Consider the following 10,267-nt stretch of genomic DNA (forward strand, 5'->3'; position numbering starts at 1 on the left):
CAATGAAGGACCAGGAATGTATCTAATACAATTGTTGACAAGTCTAAAAATGGATATCAATAATAACACAAAAATTGTGGGAGACCTCAACACGGGCCTTTTGATACTTGAAAGGTCAACCTGATTGAAGCCCAACAAAAATATATTACGGCTGAAAAGACAAATCGAAGAAAGAGACCTAGTGGATATATATCTGACACTCCATCCACAGAAACCCGGATACACATTCTTGTCAAACGTGCATGGGTCATTCTCTAGGATAGACTACATGCTGGCACATAAAACATATCTTTATAAATTCAAGAGGATAGAAATTTTGCAGGCTACCTTTATTGACCACAAGGCTCTGAACTTAGATGTGAACTACAAAGGGACACACAAGAAAAACTTTAACAGCTGGAAATTAAACAACCTACTACTAAAAAACTAGTGGGCCCAAGATGGAATCAAAGAGGAAATCAAAACTTTCCTGTAAAAAATGACAATGAAAACAAATACTATAAGAATTTATAGGACACAGCAAAAGCGGTACTGAAAGGAAAATCTATAGCTTTGCAAACACACATCAGGAAGGAAGAAGGAGCATACCTGAATAGCTTAATGATGCAACTTATAGAATTAGAAAATGATCAACAAAAGGAACCAAAAATAGGGAGACAGAAGGAAATAACAAAGCTAAGAGCAGAAATCAATGAAGTGGAAACCCAAAAAAATCCAAAAGATCAATCAAAGCAGAAGTTGATTCTTTAAAAAAAAATAAAAGACAAGAATGGCCTACTCCCGTGCTCGCTTCGGCAGCACATATACTAAAATTGGAACGATACAGAGAAGATTAGCATGGCCCCTGCGCAAGGATGACACGCAAATTCGTGAAGCGTTCCATATTTAAAAAAAAAAAAAAAAGAATGGCCTACTCCCAAGATTGGGAGGCTCTGGTCGGCTTGGCATGACCCTGCCATTTCCCTATTTCTCCCCTGCACTTTAGGCCTTGCCTGAGTGCCACCTCGGGTGGCCTGATGTGGGTTCCAGGTGGACTCTATTAGGGGTCCCCAGGCTCTCCCCATCCCTACTCTGCAGGGGGAGGAACAAGGTGAGGCAGATATCTGGCTTCCAGTTCTTTGATCCTGGAAGCCAGCTCATTCCAGGTATGGGGTTAGGGGACAGCCCATACCAGAGGCCTACTCCCTAGCTTTGGGGTGCTGGGAGGCTTGGCAGGCCCCCAGACGTTCCCCTATTTCTCCACTCTACTCCAGGCCTTGCATGAGTGCCACCTGGGTGGCCTAATATGGGTTCCAGGTGGATTCTTTTAGGGGTCCCCAGGCTTCCCCTTCCTACTCTGGGAGGGAGGACCAGGGGAAGGGGCCAGGTCCTTGACACTGGATGCCAGCTCTTCCCAGGGAGTTAGGGGACACCCCATACAGGAGGCCTATTTTCTAGCTTGGGGGGGGGGTGCTGGGAGGCTTGGCAGGCTCCCAAACATTCCCGTATGTCTCCCCTTTATTCCAGGACTTCCCTGGTTGCCGGCTCAGGTGGACTCTATAGTGGTCTTCAGTCTTTCTCCCTTTCTCTCCCTACATAAAGGGGGGAAAGCATGGGGTTGAAGGCAGGCCAATGAAGCACTGGTGTATGTAGTGACATTCACTGGTATTTTTTTCTCATTGTTCTCTAGTTTAAAAACTGCGACGAGGTGGTACCATATATATTCAAAATTAAAATGGGAGGATGGACTCTCAGGCTGGGAAGAAACCAATACTCTTTTCCTACTTGTTTACTCTCAGCAGCCTCTTGGCCTCTTCCTTCCTTCGTTGTGTAACTGTGGTTGCTACCATACTAGATTTCTGATTAGTTCCCACAAACGGTAACAATTGAATTCACTGTCTTAAGTTAGATTGTTTATTTTCCTCTCTTTTTATCCCTTTGTTATCTGTTAAATAAGGAACTTTGTAGAAGTGTCCCTCCATTTAATGTTTATATAAGAACCAAGTCAATTGGATTGTTGGACTTGCTCTAGCATCCCCATAGGCACCAATCTCGCCATGTAATACTGCTCTTCCTTTGCATAGGCACACTAAAATGGGAAATTATATACAAACACATTCTTATCTTATAGAGATGAGAGCACACAAATTTTTTATTATTATTATTTAGTATCATTTTATTTATTGCCATCACAGAAACTTCACAGGCTCATGAGTGATATCAGAGTAAATAAAACTTTGAAATAAAGTAAACTCTACTATACTAAGATTTAAATTAATATACTCAATTTTATTGGAATAGTTTTATAGTCTACATATTTAAGAAGGATAATTCAGTAAAGGTGAAAACCTATAAAGAACAGTTGACCACTGAAGATATCATAGTACTTTGGAGAAATTATAGAATTTTGCTTAAATTTTGGAGCAACCTTAAATTTGACCAAATATATAACTTTGTTAAAGCCATCCAAATCCATGGGGACTGAATAATAGTACAGTGGGTAGAGTGCTTGCATTGCACTAACCAGGGTCGGATCTCTGCAATCCCATATGGTACTGGAGTGATACCAGAAGTAATCCCTGAGCACTGCCAGGTATAGCCTCCAAACAAAAATTAAAAACAAGCCAAAACAAGCAAGCTCCATCCTATCTAAATTTTTTGAAATATTGTTGGAACACACAAATCTTGTAATGCAGTAGGACCTTATACCCTTAACATTGTCATAAAGATCTGGCTCATGTCTTGAAAAAATGAGCATTGTCCATTTGCCCCTGAAACAGGGATGCCATCAACAAAACAACCATGGTTGTGTACTACATCAGCTGACTGCAATCCTGAACCAGGGAAGATCCTACCACTGCTCTGGCATAGACCTATTCAACATCCCTTTAACACCCTAAGAACTAAACAACAATAACAACCTGCTTTAAAGACTGAACTCTCTGCATCATCCTCTAATTGTGAGTAAAACTAAAGGGTGTTCGGCATCATCCTGACTCTTATATAGGATATGGACATATTCCGAGATCATTAGCTACAGAAACCTGACACCAACAACAGTGACTGTGTGAAAAATAAAGGTGTATTGGCATACAGACAATGACTTGGGTTGGACAACCTAATATGCCTGAAGTTGGTCTAATAAGCCTAGAGTTGATCTTGTGCCAGAAAACGTCAGGGATAAGGTCTTCTGTTAATCTCTGCTTTCACTTGCTTGGAGAGTGTGTTTCCTCCTTGAATATGCCTGTAGTCTCAATGTCATGGAGCGTTTTACCTATGTGTTCTTCTATATACCTTATGGTATCAGTTCTGATATCAAGGTCTTTAATCCATTTGGATTTTACATTTGTACATAATTTTAGCAGGGGGATCTAAGTTCAATTTTTTGCAAGTGCCTAGCCAGTTGTGTCAACACCACTTGTTAAAGAGGCTTTCCATGATTCCTTTAGGATTTCTTGCTCCTTTGTCAAAAATTTGGTGATTGTTTGCCTGGGGAACATTCTCTGAGTACTCAAGCCTATTCCACTGATCTGAGGGTCTGTCTTTATTCCAATATCATGCTGATTTGATAACTATTGCTTTGTAATACAGTTTAAAGTTGGGGAAAGTAATGCCTCCCATCTTCTTTTTTCCAAGGATTGCTTTAGCTATTTGAGATAGTTTATTGTTCCAAATGAATTTCATAAGTATTGATCCACATTTTTGAAGAATGTCATGGGTATCTTTAGAGGGATTGCATTAAATTTGTGCAAAGCTTTGGGGAGTATTGCCATTTTAATTATGTTAATCTTGCCAATCCATGATCAAATTATGTGTTTCTATTTTCACGTGTCCTCTCTTATTTCTTGGAGCAGAGTTTTATAGTTTTCGTTTTATAGGTCCTTCACATCTTTGGTCAAGTTTTCTTCAAGATATTTGAGTTTGTGTGGCACTAATGTGAATGGTTTTATTAATGTCCATTTCTTCCCTATCATTATTGGTGTATAAAAAGGCCATTGATTTCTGTGTGTTAATATTTGCCTGCCACATTGCTATATGAATATATTGTTTCCAGAAGTTTTTTGATAGAATCTTTAGGGTTTTCTAAGTTGAGTATCATGTCATCTGCAAAAAGTGAGAGCTTGGCTTCTTCCTTTCCTATCTGGATGCCCTTGATAGCTTTTTCTTGTCTAATCTCTATAGCAAGTACTTCCAGTACTATGTTGAAGAGGAGTGGTTAGAGCACACTCCTTGCCTTATGCCAGAATTAAAAGGAATGGCTTTTAATTTTTCTTCATTGAGGATGATATTTGCCATTGGCTTGTGGTAGATGGCCTTGACTATATTGAGAAAGGTTGCTTTCTTTCACATATTGCTGAAAGTTTTGAACAAGAATGGGTGTTGGACATTACCAAATGCTTTCTCTGTGTCTATTGATATGATCATGTGATTTTTATTTTTCTTGCTGTGATGTTGTGTATTATATTAATAGATTTATGAATGTTAAACTATCCTTGCATTTATGGGATGAAACCTACTTTATTGTAGTCAATGATCTTCTTGATGAGGCATTGGATCCTATTTGCCAGGATTTTGTTGAGATCTATGCATCTGTGTTCATCAGGGATATTGGTCTTTAATTTTTTTTTGGCAGCATCTCTGTCTGGTTTTTTTTTTTTATCAAGGTGATGTTGGCTTCATAACAGCAGTTTGGAAGTTTTCCCGTTTTTTGAGTTTCATGGAATAGTCTGGCTAGAATCGGTAGTTGTTCCTCTTGAAAGGTATGAAAGAATTCATTAGTAAATTGATCTGGGCCTCTGCTTTTCTTTTTGGAGCAGACATTTGATTACCATTGTAATTTCCTCAATAGTGATAATGATGTTTAGATACGCTTTATCCTACTTAATCAACAGTTGAAGGTGTTAAGGTTCAGAAATTTATCCATTTCTTCCAGTTTCTCATGTTTAGTGGCAGAGTTTCTCAAATTCTATCTAATTACCCTTTGAATATCTGCAATATCTGTCGTGATCTCCCCCTTCATTTCAAATACACTTTATCAAATTTTTCTCTCTTTCTTTGTGAGTTCTGCCAATTAATCTTTTTTTTTTTTCACAAAACCAACTTCTACTTTTGTTTATCTTTCAGATTTTTTTGGGCTTTCTACTTCATTGATTTCAGCTCTAAACTTTGTTATTTCCTTCTGTCTCCCTATTTTTGTTTCCTTTTGTTGATCATTTTCTAATTTTATAAGCTACATCATTGAACTCCTCAGGTCTTCTTTTATTTAAATACATAATTTTTATTTTGATCATAGTCACTTATGTATCTTTCACAGTAATATTTTATGCATATATTAACATTGAATAAGGGGAATTCCCCATCACCAAACCTGTCCTCCCTCCACCCTCGTTCACATTCTGGATCCATACTCCCCACACTCACCCCCGGGCCACTAGAATAACTGGTCCCCTATGTGTCTAGCTTACTACTTAGTGATCATACAACTGTTTGGTTTTGGTACTCTCCATTATTCCCCCCTCTATTTGAGAGGGGGAACTAGATAATTCAAGTTATTTGGTTTTGGTTGAAGAAATGAAAAGCAATAAAATGGGGTAAAACTCAAACAAAAAAATGGGCTGAGTCTTTCTAGAGGCTCTCCACCTCAGTTTGAGAGAGGGAAGGGAAAAAGGAATTGAGACATCACAGCAATACAAAGAGGAATATCAAATAAAAATAGCCAGTGGGCAATACAGCGATAAGGACAAGCACCACATAATAGCAACGGTCCTGTAATAAAAACATGACAGAGCACAAAATGGAGAAAAGCAAACAAACAAAAAAAAAAAAACAAAGAAAAAAAGAAGAGAAGAAAACTTGGAGACAATAACTTCAATGTTCACACCATGATAAAAGGGTCAAAAAATAAATAAGTATATACATAAATAAAAAAGATTATTTTGTGTGTGTGTGTTTTCCTGCACAGGCACAGTAAATGTTGGGGACATTAGAAATGGCATTCCCTTGGCCTAAAAGATACAGAGTTTCTCCACCCTTGAAGTATACTGTCATGGGATTAACTATAATCTCCTTGCATGTTCATTTACTTTCCTTTTTCTCTCCTCAGTGCTTTTGTGGTGTATGGAAGATATCAGCTCCTCTGTGGGTGATAAAATCAGACCTCTGTATCTAGAGATGTTGGTATCTGCGCAGGTCAAGACATGAAAATTATGTGCAGTCTTTCTTTGTGGTTCTACAGGATTTGTTCTTTCAGTGTCATTTTAATTCGTCTTCTGTAGTAGGTTGGCTTGATCATTGCATTGATCCTAGGATGGGGCCTGGGATAGAGTCTTTTGTTTTATTTCCAGAAGACCCTTTCAGTTGCAATTGTATTAGTCACATCTCTGGAATTAGAGATCTTGATTGTTGTACAGATGTAGACCAAAACCTAGGCTAGGGATTTTTTATTGGTCCCAGAATACATACTGCACAGTCATGGTTGTAACAGCCAGTCATCTGTAGATAGCGATCATGGCTTTTGCACAGATCAAAGGGGGACAAGTATTCTGATTTTGTCTTATTATTAGCTGGTGAGGTAGGACAACCTGGTCTTAGATCAAGTTGTTCCCATTTCCTCGTTGTCAGAATATCATATTAGATCTGGCACTTGTTGGTGCCAGAGCAGCATTATTGATGCCCTGGAGGGGATTTTGTTCCTTGAGCTGTTGTGGAGAACAGTGTCATTTCTATGTTTGGGATCCACGGTTCAAGGCTGGACAGTTGGTGTCTAATCACCTGGGGTCTAATTTAGGTCTACATGACGTATGTTCAAGATGGGAGTGCCCCTGAATTGTAAAATAAATATGAGTTCTTATCCCTACTAGATAGGAGCTTGTTTTTTTATACATAAGATTTCCCCCTTTTTTACTATGCCTTTGCATGAAGAAATGGTGCTACATTATATTGCTGATGCATTTAGGTTTGAAAAGAAGTAAAAAATAGAAACAAGACAAAAAATAAAAATATGTATGTTCACATATATAAAGAAAAAAAGATTTTTAACATGAATTGAAAAGGTAATTAAAGGAACAAAGTGATGCAGGAGGTTACCTTACATTTGGGTAAAAACAGGTTAAGAGGTAGTGTTATATAGGTCTTAAACTTATGGTGGAGGTATAGGCTTCCCCACTGTCTTTTGAGGTTTTCTTGTGGGGTGTGAGCTCCAGGGTACCTTTTCATCACACACCGTGGCTTTCTTGAGAAAAGATTTGCAGCAGATAGGTCCTGGATAGAGTTTTTGCAGTGGGGATTCTTTTGAAACTAAGTTTGGGATCAAAAACCGGTCCATGTCAGGGAGAGGTGATAAGGAGAGACACACAGATTGAGTCAGCAGGGGTTTTGTTTGTATTTTTTTTTCTGGGAACGATGTGTGGGTTTGAGTTGGTGTCCCTTCACTTGGGTACTGGGTACTGGCTTGTTGGGGTAGGAGGTCGGTCTTGATGTCTACTGGATAAAGAACTGAGGGTAAAGAGATTTAATAAAGTTGGCAATTGGGATAAGATTGGGGTGTGAAGGGATAGTTGGATTTCTGAAGGTGGGGGGAGGGAATAGTATACCGGAAGGGCTATATACACTACAGGTATGGGTTGTGTACCATTTAGGTTTGGCTCTCGTAATGTTTGATAGAATTCATCTGGAAAGCCATCTGGACCTGGACTTTTTTGTTCTTAGGGAGTTTCTTGATTATAGCTTCAATTTTCTCTGAAGTGATTTGCTTGTTTAGGCTTTCTAGATCTTTTTTTTCTAGTCTCAGAAGATAGTAATTCTTGAGGAATCTGTCTATTTCTACTGGGTTCTCTAGCCTAACTGAGTATAGTTGTTCCTAACTGAGTATAATTGTTCATAATATATCCTTATGATATTCTGTATCTCTCGGGGTTCTGTTGTAATCTATCCCCTTTCATTTGCTATCCTACTAATTTGGATGTTTTTCCTCTTTTTTGGTGAGTTCCCTCTTTTTTTGGTGAGGTTTGTCTATCTCGTTAATTTTTTGGAAAAACCAATAATAACAAGGAATTAAAAGTAGAATCTAAAACACATATTTGTACAGGTACATTTGCATAGCAACATTATTCACAAAAGATAAATTATGGAAACCACTCAAGATCCATCGAAAGAGTTATCAGTAAGGACAAGTAACACAGGGACACTGTGGAATATTTTCAGCCTTTGTATAATTCCGATTGGGGCTGCCACCTAGAATGCTCATGGAATTACTGCTGGATGTGCTCAGGAGATCATAATGGATCCAGAATCTAATCCAGGATGCCCTCATGCAAGGCAAATGTTCTACCCACTGTCCTTTGACTTGAGCCCCCTTTTCAGCCTATAAAAGGGATGAGAATTCTTTTTATTTCTTTCTTTTATTTAAACACCATGATTACAAAGTCGTTCAGAATTGAGTTTCAGTCTTACAATGTACACCAGCCTTCACCCTTTAACACTTGCCACCACCACTACCCCAGTTTCCCTCCCCTCACCCCCTGCCTGCCTCTAGGACAGGCCCTTAACTCCTCTCTGTCTGTCTCTCTCCATCTCTTTCTCCTTTTTGTCTTCTCTTATTCTTTATTTTTTTCTTTTAGACTCTCAAATAGATGAAATTCTGACAGGTGACTTCAGTGATAACCTCAGGAGTTTTTTAATTTTAAAATAAGTCTCAGTATAGAAGATAATAAGAGATGTCAATTTTCTTTCCTTTTTTAGATGTGTGTGATTATTTATGGTCAGCCTGCCTTTTCCAGTTTACTATAGTCTATGTGATATAGGTGTCTTCAAAGTTACTATTCCCAGTTTTTGCCTCTTCAATGACACATTGAGACTGAATACTCTATTGGATAGCACCTTCATTTCTGCTTGAATAATTTATATCATTTATTCCCAAAAGACTCTGAGGCTTTACTCTGATTTTTCCTTTTTCCAACTGGTTTTGCATTAAAATTGAGAGTGCTGTCTTTTTGGGAGTCTTCTTTGGATATCCAAAATGATGTTGTACTGTTGAAGCTCTTCCTAGACTTTTGTCTCCATCTATTGATGAAGCTAATTGCATTCATTGTTCTTAGTATTGTATAAGACCTAATAATTATCAAATCTGTCCCAATTTTTTAATTTTTCTCTTATCCTGTGTATCATGCATGAGTATTCAAGTATGTTCTCATGTAAGCAGCAGTATAAACTAGATTTTACTTCATGTCCCATCGGTTACTCTGTGCTTTTTGATAAGATAATTCAGTCTACCAAAAGAGAGGAGGGCTGGAAGTTACAGCCCACTTCATGAACCTCACACACGAGTGATGAGTTTACTTAGAAAAACAACTACATGCAACTATCCGAACAATGAGAATGTATGAGGGAAATAGAAAGCCTGTCTAGAGTACAGGTGGAGGCGGGTGGGGAGGAGGGATATTTGGAACATTGGTGGTGGGAATGTAGCACTGGTGATGGGGGGTGTCCTCTTATATGACTGAAATACAACCTCAATCATGCTTGTAACCAAGGTGTTTAAAAAAATATTATTAAATAAAAAAAATATCGATATTCCCCCCCCCAAAAAAAAAAGATAATTCAGTCTACTATAACTTAAGAGAAAACTGATACAAATGGAATTGGTTGCTATTTTTCTATGGGGATTTTGTTGTATGTTTTTCTTTCTTTTTATTTTATTGGAGGCTATTTAGTATTCCTTGCTAAGTTGATTTGGATGCACGAAGGCCTCAATATGCTAGCTGAGATTGTTTTTAATCACTTCTTTACATATCTGCAATAATCTTGCAGGGTAAAAAAATCTTGGTTACAGGGTCTTGTTTGGTTTGCTTTGGTTTGGGTTGGGTTTGGAGGCCACACCCAGGTGTGCTTAGGGCTTCAGAGCTTAGTTTTAAATTTTCATTCTTAGTATTTTGCTCTTAGGGATCACTTCTGGTGGGGCTTGGGGATTGAACCAGGTTTGCTGCCTGAAAAGCAATTTCCCTACACTGTACTATAGTTACAGTCCAGTGGGAAGTTTATTTCATTCAGTGCATTGGGTATATCATTCCATTTTGGTCTCGTAACGTTTCATCTAATAAATTTGATATGGACCTTAAATATTTCCATTGTATGCAAGATACTTCTTTAATAGCCTATTTTTCTCTTTGGTTGTAATTATCTTGACAATGGTGTGTCTTATGCTTTGTATTTAAATTTTGTTTGTTTGCTTTTTGGGCCACACTCAGTGACACAGGGGTTACTCCTGTATGCACTCAGAAATCATTCCTGG

The 10,267-nt window shown here is 38.2% G+C and overlaps 1 non-coding gene across 1 annotated transcript; it reads left to right on the top strand.

Moving 5' to 3' along the window:
* The first annotated feature begins 782 nt into the window (after nt 1-782).
* LOC125997633 (U6 spliceosomal RNA) lies at nt 783-889 on the top strand. The gene has a single exon (XR_007491673.1). It is a non-coding gene; the product is annotated as a U6 spliceosomal RNA (small nuclear RNA).
* The last annotated feature ends 9,378 nt before the right edge of the window (nt 890-10,267 follow it).

This window comes from Suncus etruscus, chromosome 19, assembly GCF_024139225.1.
Source record: "Suncus etruscus isolate mSunEtr1 chromosome 19, mSunEtr1.pri.cur, whole genome shotgun sequence".
NCBI classification, from domain to species: Eukaryota; Metazoa; Chordata; class Mammalia; order Eulipotyphla; family Soricidae; genus Suncus; species Suncus etruscus.